Source organism: Eumetopias jubatus, unplaced genomic scaffold (genome assembly GCF_037043125.1).
Source record: "Eumetopias jubatus isolate StellerSeaLion01/CBP00866 unplaced genomic scaffold, mEumJub1_p1.0 scaffold_4, whole genome shotgun sequence".
Lineage (NCBI taxonomy): Eukaryota > Metazoa > Chordata > Mammalia > Carnivora > Otariidae > Eumetopias > Eumetopias jubatus.
In genome coordinates this window covers 19,982,596-19,996,350 of record NW_028274810.1, presented here as the reverse complement: position 1 = coordinate 19,996,350, position 13,755 = coordinate 19,982,596, and the positions used below count along the sequence as shown (strand labels likewise).

Sequence of the window (13,755 nt, the reverse complement as noted above, 5' to 3'; positions counted from 1 at the left end):
TGATTACAGATACTGCCCTCTGCCCTTTTTTTCATTCTTACCTGGATACCAATGCAGTTAAACATACTTTTTTATAGTAATAGTATTTCTTATTTCTTGTAATTATTTTAAGAGTGGTTTTGTTTGGCTATGACTTGTTTTTTTTTGTTTATTTTGGGTTTTTTTAGTAGTGGGGGATTTTCCCCACTTTAGGAAATTTGTATTCTTGCCCTAATTTAGTCTTATTTCGGTGCCCTTAAATCGATTAGATTATCACATAAGGGTGTAAATGTTTCCCATACAAAAGTATTGTGTTATCTTAGTGAAATTAGCTTCAGCTATGTGTTAATAAGAAAATTTTGCTATATTTAATTTGTTCTTATTAATACTGTCCTGTGAGTATATAATAATAACTTCACCAGAATCAATGCCCAGAGACTTGGTCTTTGTTGGAATGCTTTTGTGAATCATAGCTTTTGTCTCCTAGCATTGTGAAATAATGAAAATGGGAATTTTAAAGATAAGAATTAGAAGTATGGAGAAGTGAACCCCAGAACATGCTCATTTTTAGATGTCAGATATATAAAGAATAGGTAGAAACCAAACAAAATATCTCAGGTAGGAAGGGCTGGTGAAATATATCAGATCTGTTCTTGACAGATCTCTCCTTGACAAACTGATCTGATGAATGAAAGAAATGAGAGGAGGTATTAAAGAGAATGGTAGAGAGGAATTTAATATAGTGAGAACTGAAGACAACCGTGATAGAGAGTCTTGCTCTCAGGGGGATAGAAATGGGCTGTTAATGCAGGGGGGGAATAGTATCAAGAAGGGTTTTGATTTTGTTTTGTTTTATAAAGATTGAAGATATAGCAGGTTTGTATGGACTAATCCAGTAGGACTAACCCAGCAGAGGAAAAAACAAATATGGTGCACAAAGGAGAGGGATATTGTTGGAGATGTAGATATGGTATGCAAATAGAAGAGTTAGTTTTAAAGATGGGCGTGTAAATGGCTCATTAATAGCAGGGAGAAAGGACTGATTGTGTAGGCCTAGATGTTTGTAGTTTGCTGGATATATAGGAGGAGCATGTAAAAGTTGTATGATAGTTTTTCCGTGAAATAGGAAGCAAGGTTGCCAAGGGAAAGAGTATTGGGTTGAGGAAAGAAAAGGTGTAAAATAGACACTTAGAAAGTGGCAGAGTGAATAGATTCTTAGAAGGATGGCTAGACAGTACTTAAAGTGGTCAGTTTGAAGTCTGTTAATTTAAGTGAGACTAGTCAAATGATTTTGTGTTTTCCTCCAATGATGTTTAGCCTCGGTGCCATCGAGTAGACAAGAGTTGAATTTAATCAAAGTTGGAATTTTCCTAGATGAATACAACAAAGTGAGAGGAAGGAAAAGGTGTTGATATACTCAAGGGAATAATTATAAAGAAAAGACATAAAAAGAGATCTGGGTAAAGAGCAAAGTGAGAAAATGAAGGTTGAGAAACAATGGAAAAATGGTGTGATCAATTATATATAGATTGCAGTATGATTGAAGATCTGTTGGAGTTATTTACTAGAGGTAGGAAGTAGAAATTTGAGAGGTCCAAATAAGAGAATAATGTGACAAATTGACAAAGGCAGAGAGAATACAGTAATTAGTGTCTATAAGTTCTAGGATGTGAACATGGTAGTTAAGTGAAAACAGGGTCATGGAAAAGAGATGAATTAAAGAAATTGAGAAACTTGAGTATGAAAAGGATCATCTAAGTGGATTTTGAAATTATTAAGAATTATGACAGGAATAGTGAACCAAGATCTAAATAAAATTATCTCTTAGAACATATAATTCTGTTAGATATGGAAAAAGCAATATTTAAAAAAAATCATTTTATAAAACTCTTTCTACAATGACAGGAAATTCAGCCTAATTTACTGAAAACTAGTGTATTACAGTGGTTTTATAGGTGTAGATTCTCACATCAAATCTTGTTTCTGAGGTTTAATTGCTTTATCGCCTTGGGCAGGGTCTATCAGTTTCCATGGAGATAAGCAATACTTATCGTAGGGTTGTTGTAAAGATGATTTGGTGAATATAAAATACTTAAAACAAGTCTGGGGTGTGTGTGTGTGTGTGTGTGTGTGTGTGTGTGTGTGTGTGTGTGTGTGTGTGGTCAAGTTCTCAATAAATATTAGCTCTTGTAGTGGTTGTGGTGGTTCTTAACTCACACCAATTCCAGGTGACATAAAGATTTTGATGTCTTAGACAAGACTTCAATCATCTTTCCGCTGTGATGACCTACACTTCTTTTGCTTGCCTCGATTATTCAAAGTTCCTTTAGCTGGTCTAAGAATTAAATTGACATGAGACATAATTCATAATTTCTTAACCTTAAGTTAGCTTTAATACTGAATATTTTCCCAGTTCACGTGAACTTGAAATTCATTTGGATTGAGTTTCTTTTTTTTGAGAATTTTTATGAATGCAAAACTTAAATAAGTGCTTAATTTTCTATAAGCCAATCAAATAGAGCTCTTTTACAAAATCATTTGAGCAATTCTAACTGGAAAATGGCATACATCCACAATAGACACATACTGAATGATGGAGAAAACTTACCATTATTAATATTTGAGGAGAAAGGGGCAAGAGAACCCTTTTGCAGTTTGTATGTTTAAAAAATACCTACTTCCTTCTTTTTTTCCTTTACTCAGGCAATTGTGGGCTGTGTGTACACTTCAGAGATAACAAGATTTATAACTTTAAGGGACAAAGAATGTAAGGTTTTTTTTTTTCCTAAGAATTATAGGGTAATTGCTATTTAGAATTTACCTTCCTTTTTTAAGTACAGGACAATTCTGTTTCAGTATCCTGATTTTTTATAATACCTATAAGCATTTTGAGAGGAATAGGTGAGGTTTTGGGATTGGTAGAGATGGTGGGGGTTGCTTCTAGAGTTGCATTTCTGGTTTTGTAGAGATTTGCCAGGCAAAGTTGTTGCTAATTCCCAGAAAGAACTGAATTACAGCCTGAATATCAAGATATTGATCGGCCTTTTTAACTAAACTTGTCTCCTTAGATCTGGGAGATTTCCACCTAAAGTGGGAATCAGAAGATTTATATCTTTGTAAAAAAAAAAAGTCTGTATAAATCATGTTAACTAAAGCCTTCTTTCTTCACAATTCAATCTTGGCTTCTGTTAGCCCCTGAATTTCAGCCTTCTGCTGCTGTTCATTTGTAGGAGGGCCAGGAAAAATTATGTGTGTCTTTTTTAGTGGGGAGGATGTGAATCTTTCCAATTTCTCTTTAAATTTGGTGGGATCTTCTGAAAGTGGAGGTAAATTTGGGCTTTATAAGTTATAAGATTTGCTGCTATTCCAAGGGACATGAAATTTTTTCCCTCCTGGGTTTGGGGTGGGAGGGTGGGAATCCAGGGTATATCTGCAAAGGACATGGCATAAGAATGCCTAAAGCTGGCAGAGCCTGATTGTAGAGCTTTAGAAAGTAGGAGTTGTAAGAAATTGCCAAGTGACATAAAAAAAAAAAAAAAAACAAAGTGAGCCCTATCACTTGTCTTCAGTGCTTCTGTTAAATTCACTTCATGGGTTTTAGCATTTATATGAGTAACGTATATACACTGACTCTGGAGTTTAGGCTGGAGTGCTCTGTGTAAATCTTAAAAGGAAGGGTAAGTTAAAACAGGCAGATGGAGCTGGTTTTTAAGAAGGGGAATTTATGTTGGATGTGGACATCAATTTTTGTCTTAAGTCTAACTTCTGTTCTTCCACCTTGTTAAGGGAGTCCCTAAGTCCCTACCCCTAGTAAGTATACTAATAAGACAATTGAGAGCTCTGTATAAGGATTTTATTTTCCTTTGAAATGTAGCCAATTTAAAAGATTTAATGTCTGACGGTTGATGAGTAGGCTCTTACTAATATTAATAGCAACTCAAACCAAAAAGCCTTTTTTTTTTTTTTTTTTTTTTTGGAAATACCCAGGGGCAATTTCTAGGCTTAGACCATGGGTGTAAGAGGCATCCGTGGAGAGGGTATAGATGATACAGTCCCCATCATCAGCAAAGTTTACTCCCAAAAATAGTCTGAGAAAGCAAATGCCTTTGTTACACAGGCAGTAAGGATGCTTTAGTGAGAACAGTGTCTTTGATCACCCACAAAAACCTGAATTGCCTCCAGTTGACCTACTAATCTGTGACACCAGGCAGGTGCTACTGGAGTGGGACATTTCAGCACTAACAAGCAACAAAGGTTAAGAGCACAGAAGTCCCTTATGGACTGGGACCTCTTATGACTTACTTTCTGAGGGCTGTCGTGGCTAGACAGAGAGTGCTGCTAGCAACTTTATGTCTCAGAACCCCACTCTTATTTGGCTACCAAGGTGTACCCCAGTAAGTGCATTGTCTGCATGGTGGAGACCAGAGAAAATCAAGTTCTCAAGACAAAAGGAAAAACCTTATCCAGATTTTATGTGTGGGACCCACAGCAAGGTTTGTCGAAAATATGCCCATCTGATAACTATGAACTCAACAGTCTTATAAGGGCCTATGCTGGTATTTCCCTCTAGGAATTCCCTTTTATAACAACACAAAAGACAAAAATAGTGAACATCTCTGGGGAGGAAATGGATTAGTAAAATCAAGAGTACTCTACTGAATTTATCAGAGATGCTGAGCCCATGAGTATTTCCAAAAATACTTTCCTGCTAATGCTAAATTTAGAAAGAAAAAGGACTCACCTCACTCTTGTTCCACCAGATCTTGCAGACAGATTCCAGGAGGCTGACACGGTAAAATCTTACTTTTGCTAGCTGTTTATCAGATGTCCCAGAATTTCTCAGCTACGGCAATCCCAGGGTGAACAATATTTAGCCAGTTGAAATTTATCCTGCCAACTAGCCAACTGTTGGGGAGGAAAAAGTTTCCTTCAAGATTCTTCTTACTGGTCTAAGAATTAAATTGACATGAGACAGATTAATAGTAGAAAAAAACAAATTAGAATTACATGTACATGAAGGCCTAATAGTAGCATTGAGTCTCAAAGAAATGTCCAAGTCCTATGCTTTTATGTATTTTAAGCAGATGTTGCCAGGTGAACTGCAGAGACCCTAGGCCCTGGGTTTTCAACCAAGCCCATCCTGAAGGAGTCACCGAAAGTTCTCTTGTCTTGTCTTGAGAAAAGATTCAAGGAAGACACTCTTAACAGAGTGGATAAGTGACATAAGTGGGAAAGTTTATATAAAGTGAAAAGTGATGGACATTGGGGAGGGTATGTCCTATGGTGAGCACTGTGAATTGTGTAAGACTGATGAATCACAGACCTGTACCCCTGAAACAAACAATACATTATATGTTAAATAAATAAAGTGAAAAGTACACTCTAGAGATAGGAGAGCAAGTGAGCTCAAGAGAGTGAGCTACAAGCTACGTGCCCTGAAGGTTGGGTTTCTGTCTTTTATTGACAGTTGTTAACTAGAGGGTGGAATATTTATTACTTGGGGTAGGAAGCAGGGTTTTGTACTTTTTCTTCCTAATTTGGTCAGGGGTTTCCTGTCATGGCATCCATCATCTGGGGCCTGTCTGCTTTTTTTTTTTTTTTTTTTAATTAATTTATTTATTTATTTGACAGAGAGAGAGACACAGTGAGAGAGGGCACACAAGCAGGGGGAGTGGGAGAGGGAGAAGCAGGCTTCCCGCGGAGCAGGGAGCCCGATGCGGGACTCGATCCCAGGACCCCGGGATCATGACCTGAGCCGAAGGCAGACGCTTAACCATCTGAGCCACCCAGGCGCCCCGGGGCCTGCCTGCTTTGATCAGGTTTCTTGTGGAATGCTGCCAGGACAGGCCTCTGATTTTCCCAAGAGCTAGCCATAATTTCCTCCTTGTTGGCCTCCACGTGTTTTGTTAGAACCTAACTGCCTACTCCCAATACAGAGAGACATTAATCAGCAAGGAATTGACAAGATAAAGAAAACTTAACCTTTTGAAGCTTTAAATAGTAAAGGATTCTAAACACTATGGACCGTGGTTGTAAATTACTGAAAGTAACAAGGCTTGTTTATACAACTTTCTTGCCTCTGAATTCCCTATGTGGTGATAAGGATATCTCAGGGAGAGTGCCTTTCACGTGGGAGATTTATTTCCAGCTTTCTGGAGACACAGTGGGAAGGGGAAGAGCATTCTTAATAATCAGTATGCCAGAGTGGCACATTTGGGACTGCCTTGTCCTAGACCTCCACACTTCTTGCCACAGCTGCACCCTGAGACTTTAACAAGTGTAAGAACATTGGTGTCTAGGAATTAACCTGTTTGTGGTTAATGCACAACCATTCCACTCTATTTCATTAATTGAGCATATGACCCAAATAGGTCCAATTAGAAGCATTTCCAGTTCTTGTACAGATTTTTTTTTTTTTAAACTGTACAGAGCTGTGCCCAGAGCTGCTAACCATTATCCTGATAATTGTGATGATAGTTCATTTTCAGTTAGATTTAAAAAAAGAAAATTCATCATGGAGAAGTACTAGTAATTTAAACCTGTAGCAAAAGCCCTAACAGCTAATGTATCATGGAATTTTTTAGTTACTTTAAATGAAATAAACTTGAAATTAGTACTTTTTCCTTTTTTTTTTTTTTTAAGATTTTATCCATTTATTTGACAGAGACACAGCGAGAGAGGGAACACAAGCAGGGGGAGTGGGAGAGGGAGAAGCAGGCTTCCCGCCAAGCAGGGAGCCTGATGTGGGGCTCAATCCTAGGACTCTGGGATCATGACCTGAGCTGAAGGCACACACTTAATGACTGAGCCACCCAGGCGCCCCAGTACTTTTTCCTTTTGTTGGAGGGATTTGGCACTCTTACAGACTAAGTATGGGTCATATATGTCACCCTTAAGATAGGAGGAGTGAAGTTTCATATAAACCACGTGAAGTGAGAGTTTAAAAGCCTTGTTCTCCAAAGGAAAAGCATAGAGCTATGAAATCAAGAGAGAAAGTAGGTACTACACAGCCAAAAACAAATGTTTTACTACAGTGTATATAATATATAAAACTCATATTTCCACATGGTGGTTTTCCACTTATGCCTTATACAAGGGCTGGAAATAGTATGAGGCAAGTGAGGCAAATACGGTGAAGATTTAGGGAGTCACTCAGCATAATGCAAGTACTCTTCATCCCAACCTAGCATGGCTCTGCCTCCTACTATTAGTAACATGAATAAAATCAGCATAATCCTGATTAGGTAAATAAAACAAAAGGCAGTAGCATTCAGGATCTGCTTTAGATGATTTGAAAAGTATTTGCTATGCAAATGAGACTCCATTAAAATCAGTATCAAGAGATACCAAGGCTTTTATTTATTTTTTAAAGATTTTATTTATTTGACAGAGAGAGACACAGAGGGAACACAAACGGGGAGTGGAGAGGGAGAAGCAGGGAGCCTGATGTGGGGCTCAATCCCAGGACCCTGGGATCATGACCTGAGCTGAAGGCAGACGCTTAACGACTGAGCCACCCAGGCGCCCTGATATCAAGGCTTTTAAAAGAAGTAAGGGGAAATATTTATTAAGCACCTAAAACTCAAAAGGCACTGTACTGAGTGCTTGTAGCAATTTGATCTTAACCACTCTGTAAGAAGAGAATACTTCCCATTATGAGTAATGGAGGAGGTTTTTTTTTTTCTTTAATTTTGCTGTAAGTTAATAAGATACTTTGTTAGATATATAACTTATTATTGCATATAAAATAAAAATATTGACCTTAGTATGATTGTTTAGGAGAGATGAGAGCCAGCCACATGTGTTAGGCACTTAACTGATGATCTCAGGAGGAATACTGTTCTCACTCCAAGAACTTAAGCTACTACATATCCGTCAGAAAGCAAACTGTTGTAGAGGTATAACATTCATGTAAAGGCCAGTAGGGAATCTAAAATAAACAGCTCAAACTCACTAAATTTGGGGAAAAAAAAAAAATACTGGGAAAGGGAGACCCTGCACCCAACAAGCATAAGCTTTAATGCCTTGGGGTAAAGCTAGGGGATCAAACAACACCTTAGAACATCTGTGATTAAAAGGGGTTATATCCATTAAAAACTGCACCAACTGACAATGAGAAAAGGGGTATTTACACAATAAATTTTAATTTTTTCAAATTACGACATAGTGATATACCAAGATATTTGAAAATCTTAAGAATTCAAGAAAGTCTGAGCAAGGGATTATTTGTTGTATGAAACTTCTCAGAGCTTAGAAAAAGATACACAAAATACCATTAAAATTATTTATTCTCCGGAGACATAATATCTTGCTGTGTAAGAAAAGGATGGAAGGGAAAGATTGAGGTTTGAATTGGGCAGTTCTCTATATACTGTACATGTCTTTTGAAAAAGCTATTTGAAGAGAGTTTGGTAAAATTAAAATTATTTATTCTCCGGAGACATAATATCTTGCTGTGTAAGAAAAGGATGGAAGGGAAAGATTGAGGTTTGAATTGGGCAGTTCTCTATATACTGTACATGTTTTTTGAAAAAGCTATTTGAAGAGAGTTTGGTAAAATGTTAACATCTGTTAAATCTGGGTCTTGGGTCATGGGGCCTGTAATTTTTTTGTTTTACATTTTTCTGTATGACATATATATATCACAACTTGAATGAAAATAGTGGAACACCTCTAATCCAGTGTTTTGCAGCTGTTTTCTTATTGCCCTCTCCAAAGCAACATATTTAGAATTTTTTCACAATTGCTCTACATGAAATTTTAATATCCTAATATACTTTTTGATTTTGAACTGTGTAAAAATCTGTCTCTATGGATAAAAATTGGAAGATTTTCTGTCCTTCCCATCTCAAGAACTAAAACAGTGAACACATGATTTGATACCATAAAATATTAGCAAGTTCAAAATCAGATCATATAATGTTCTCTGACCTTAGTTGAACTAAATTAGGTGTCAGTATCTTTAAAAAAAAAGAAAAGGGGGTCACCTGGGTGGCTCAGTCGTCAAGCGTCTGCTTTCAGCTCAGGTCATGATCCCAGGGTCCCGGGATCGAGCCTCGCATCGGGCTCCCTGCTAAGCGGGAGACCTGCTTCTTCCTCTCCCACTCCCCCTGCTTGTGTTCCTGCTCTTTCTTTCTCTCTCTCTCTCAAATAAATAAATTCTTAAAAAAAATTAAATAAATTAGGTATCCATAATAGAAAGATTTGAAAAATGTTTAAATTTCTGAATAAATAATATTTCTAAATAACATGGATCAAGACAGTTTTTAAGGGAAATTAGATAGTACTTGAACTGAATGAAAGTACAAATTGATCAGAAATTTGTGGAATACACCAAAGGATAAAGGGAATTTGCTTATATTAGAAAAGAAGAAAAATCAGATTGATGATTCAGCTTTCTACCTTAAAGAACTAGAAAAAGGAGCAAATTAAATGCAGAACAAGCAGATAAAGGAAATAATAAGCATAAATCCATGAATTTGTAAGCAGTAGAAAATACTGTAAACAAAACTGGTTCCTGAAAAGACCGATAACATTGAAAAAGTTCTAGCTAGATTGCAAAGAAAAAACACCCCCAAACTGTAAGAAAATATTTGGAATATTTTGAACAAATTTATGGAAATAAATGGGTCCATATCATAAAAGAGACAACTTTGATGAAATGGGTCCATATCATAAAAGAGACAAACTACCAAAGCTTGTGTGAGAAGTAGGTGACCTGAATGAACTTATATCTACTTAATATATTTACTTTGTAGTTAAAAATCTTTCTTTTTTTCTTCCAAAGAAAACGTAAGGTATAGATAGTTTCACTGGTGAATTTTGTTAAACATAATTGAAACCAAAAGTTCTATAGAAGACAACACATCCAAATTCATTTTATGAGTCCTATACTACCCTGATGCTAAAACGAGACAAGATAAAAGAAAATGATGTATCACTATTTCTCGTGAGAGTAAATGTAAAAATCCTCATCAAAATATTAAGAAGTTGAGTCAGGTAACATGGGGGGAGAGTATTTTATAAATCATGATCAAATGCAGTTGATCTTGGGAAATGCAGGCTAATCCAACCTTTGAAAATCAATTGTAATCCATATCAACAGACTAAGGAAGAAAAAGCATAGCTCGGGGTGCCTGGGTTGCTCAGTTGTTAAGTGTCTGCCTTCAGCTCAGGTCGTGTTCCCAGGGCCCTGGGATCGAGCCCCACATCGGGCTCCCTGCTCTGCAGGAAGCCTGCTTCTCCCTCTCCCACTTCCCCCTGCTTGTGTTCCCTCTCTCGCTGTGTCTCTGTCAAATAAATAAATAAATAAAATCTTAAAAAAAAAAAAAGCATAGTTCATCGTAATGAATGAAAGCCTTTGATAAACATTCCTAATGAAAACTCAGTAAAATAGGAATGGAGAAGAGCTTCCTTAATCTGGTAAAGTGTTTACAAAACTTAACTGCTGGGGCACCTCAGTGGCTCAGTTGTTAAGCGTCTGCCTTCGGCTCAGGTCATGATCCCAGAGTCCTGGGATCGAACCCCGCATCGGGCTCCTTGCTCGGCGGGAAGCCTGCTTCTCCCTCTCCCACTCCCCCTGCTTGTGTTCCCTCTCTCACTGTGTTTCTGTCAAGTAAATAAAATCTTTGAAAAAAAAAATGCTATCCTAACAGTTAAAAAACTGAATGTTTACCTCCAAGATTGAGAACAAGGTAAGAAAGTGCACACTAATCCCTTCTTTTCAACATCTGACAGCCAGTACATAAAACAAAAAAGAAAAGCCATACAAATTAGAAATGAAGTAGATTTGTCCCCATTCAGAGATGACATGATTATTTATGTAGAAAATCCCGAAGAATTAAGAAGTCTCCTACAACTAATAAGGTAAGGAAGGTTGCAAGATTCAAAGTCAATAACTGGATATTGAAATTTTTTCCTAAAAAATGGTATTTACGGTATCACCAAAAGAAATAATAGGTAGAAATCTACCCAAATGTGTACTGAACCTGACAACCCTTCACCAATTTTGATAATGAAAGACGAAAATCTAAATGGGAGAGATCCTGTGTACATGAGTCAAAAGACTCATGATTTTTAAGAATATCAACTCTTCCAAATTGATTGATTACTACTACAAAATCCTAGCAGTATATTTTGTTGATATTGCTGAGCAATTTCTTTGGAAAAGTGACAACTAGAATAGCCAGCATAATTTTGAAAGAAAAAAAAAATGGATGACTTAGACTACCTAATTCCAAGACTTACTACAAAGCTCGGATAATCAAATTGTGGTATTGGCAAACAGATGGACACAGATCACTGGAACAGAAAAGTCGGGAATAGACCCACACATACACCATAATTTTTGACAAAGGTGAGAAGGGAATTCAGTGGAGAAAGGTTGGTCATTTCAACATAATGATGCTAGAATAATTGGACATCCATAATGCCAAAAATTGAAAGAGTATGTTGTTCTCATGCAAAAAATTTCTTCAAAAATGAGTCATAGTCCTAGGTATAAAGTGCAAAAGTAAAGAACTGGAGGAGGGGGGAAACAAATAGGATAAAGTCTGCATGACCTTACTTAGACAAGTTTTTATATGCAACACTATAAAAAGATAAATATGCCTTCATCAAATAAAAACCTTACACTTTTCAGAAGACACTACTAAGAAAATGAAAAGGCAAGTAACAGACTGGGAAAAACTTTTGCAAAGTATATATTTGATTTCATCCAGAATATATAAAGAACTTTAAAAACTCAGAAAACAAAAATCCCCCCCCAAAAGACAATAAATTTAAAGATACCTTACCAAAGACTTAGAGAAGGCAACTAAGCACATGAAAAGATGCACGTCGTTAGCCCTTAGACAAATGTTAGACAGCCACAGTAATATAGCACTACACACCTATTAGAATGGCTTAAAATGAATTCTGACAGTACCAACACTTCTCAAGAATGGAGCACTGCAGCTTTCAAACATTGCTAATTAAAGTACAAAATGGTCCACCTGCTTAGAAAAAGTTTCAAGGTTTGCTATAAAGTGAGAAGTATACACTTACATGTGACCTAGCTCTCACACTTCTGATATTTAAGAGGAACAAAAAGTATGTTCACAGGGAAGAATAAAAAAAAAAAAAAAAACTTAATGTGAAAAGATACTGGGAACAGGGCAGAGAGGGAAGAACCAGGAACCCATCTCCCCACCCAGATGACAATTAGAGTGATAGGATTTATTTGATTTAACTATTTTGGAACTCTGTCATCTATTAAGGCCTTTCAATTTAACAGGAAAAAGCTTGGACAGTAAATTGAAGTTAATTCATTCAAATTTAGCTCTAAATGTAGTAGTAGCTACCCGTTTCCCAACCTCAGCCATGTAGCAGGCAATTGTGCATGTGTTCCTGGAGCAGCTTGCACACAACTAGTGGGAGCCAGGGTAGGCAAAAAGAACCTTCACCTCCAAATGTTGGAAGCAGGCTGATGGCTGATTTCTGCTTTTGATCACAGAGGTACAAAGAAGTGGGAAGCCATGGTTCTACCTCTTTACACTGTAAACACACACACCCTCACCCTGAGAAATGACTTCCAAGGGTATAAAAGGACTGACATCCCTTTTATTCCCTATTCTTTTTTTTTTTTTTTTTTCCTTTTGGGAGCCATCCATTAAAGACCAGGGCATTCATCAACAACTGTATATATGGTAAAAATGAGAAATTGACCATGAATGCCCAGGGAAAGACTCAAACGATCTGAGAAGATCTTAGGTTTCATACCTTAGACTGATCCTTAGCACAGAGAGCAAAAGATAATCAAAAGCAAACAATAGGGGCGCCTGGATGGCTTAGTCGGTTAGACATCTGACTTGATTTTTGGCTCAGGTCATGATCTCAGGGTTTCAGGTTTGTGAGATTGAGCCCTGAGTCAGGCTCCATGCTGGGGGTGGAGCCTGCTTAGTATTCTTCGTCTCCCTCTGCCCCTCCCCAGCTCTTAAGCGGGCATATGTGGGCATACACCCCTCTCTGTACCTCTCTCTCAAAAAAAAAAAAAAAACAAAAAAACCACAAAAAACCAGCTAACCCCAGGGAAAGAAAGAAAACTGATTTCCAGAATTGTAAAATGTCATTTTCAACAGAAAACCACAAGACATACAAAAAGCAAAAAGAAAACAGGAATGTCTGACACATTCAAAAGGGAAACAAATGACCTGAAGTAGACTTGATGGCTTTTACTCGACAAAGACTTTAAAACAATTTAGAAAGATGCTCAGATTAACGAAAGATGTCCAGAAAGCTAAAAAGCAAATGGAATTCTGGAGCTGAAAAATACAGTAAGTGAAATGAAAAAAAAAAAAAAAATCACTAGAGGGATTCCAAGGACGATTAGAGTAGGTAGAAGAAAGAATCAACAAACTTGAAGATAGGACAATGAAAATACTAAGTCTGAAGAACAGAAGGAAAAAGGTGGAAGAAAAGTGAACAGCCTGAGGGACCTATGGGACACCATCAAGCAGATGTATATACACTGTGGGAGTCCCAAAAGAGAGGGACAGAGAATATTTGAAAAAATAATGGCTGAAAACTTACTAAATCTGATAAAAATTATGGATATAAAGATCCAGGAAGTTTAACAAATTTCCAGTAAGATGAACTCAGAGACCCACATCAAGACACACTGTAATCAGACTTTCAAAAAATCAAAGAATCTTGAAAACTGTAAGAAGTGAATTGTCACATACAGGGAATACTAAAAGATTATCAGCAGATTTTCTTCATCAAAAACTTTAAAGAACC

At 37.0% G+C, this 13,755-nt stretch overlaps 1 protein-coding gene across 2 annotated transcripts in view; it reads left to right on the top strand.

Annotated features, from left to right (window-relative positions):
• Nucleotides 1–13,755, top strand: part of AMY2B (amylase alpha 2B) — a 54,526-nt gene that overhangs the window by 315 nt on the left and 40,456 nt on the right. The gene's annotated exons all lie outside the window — the stretch shown is intronic.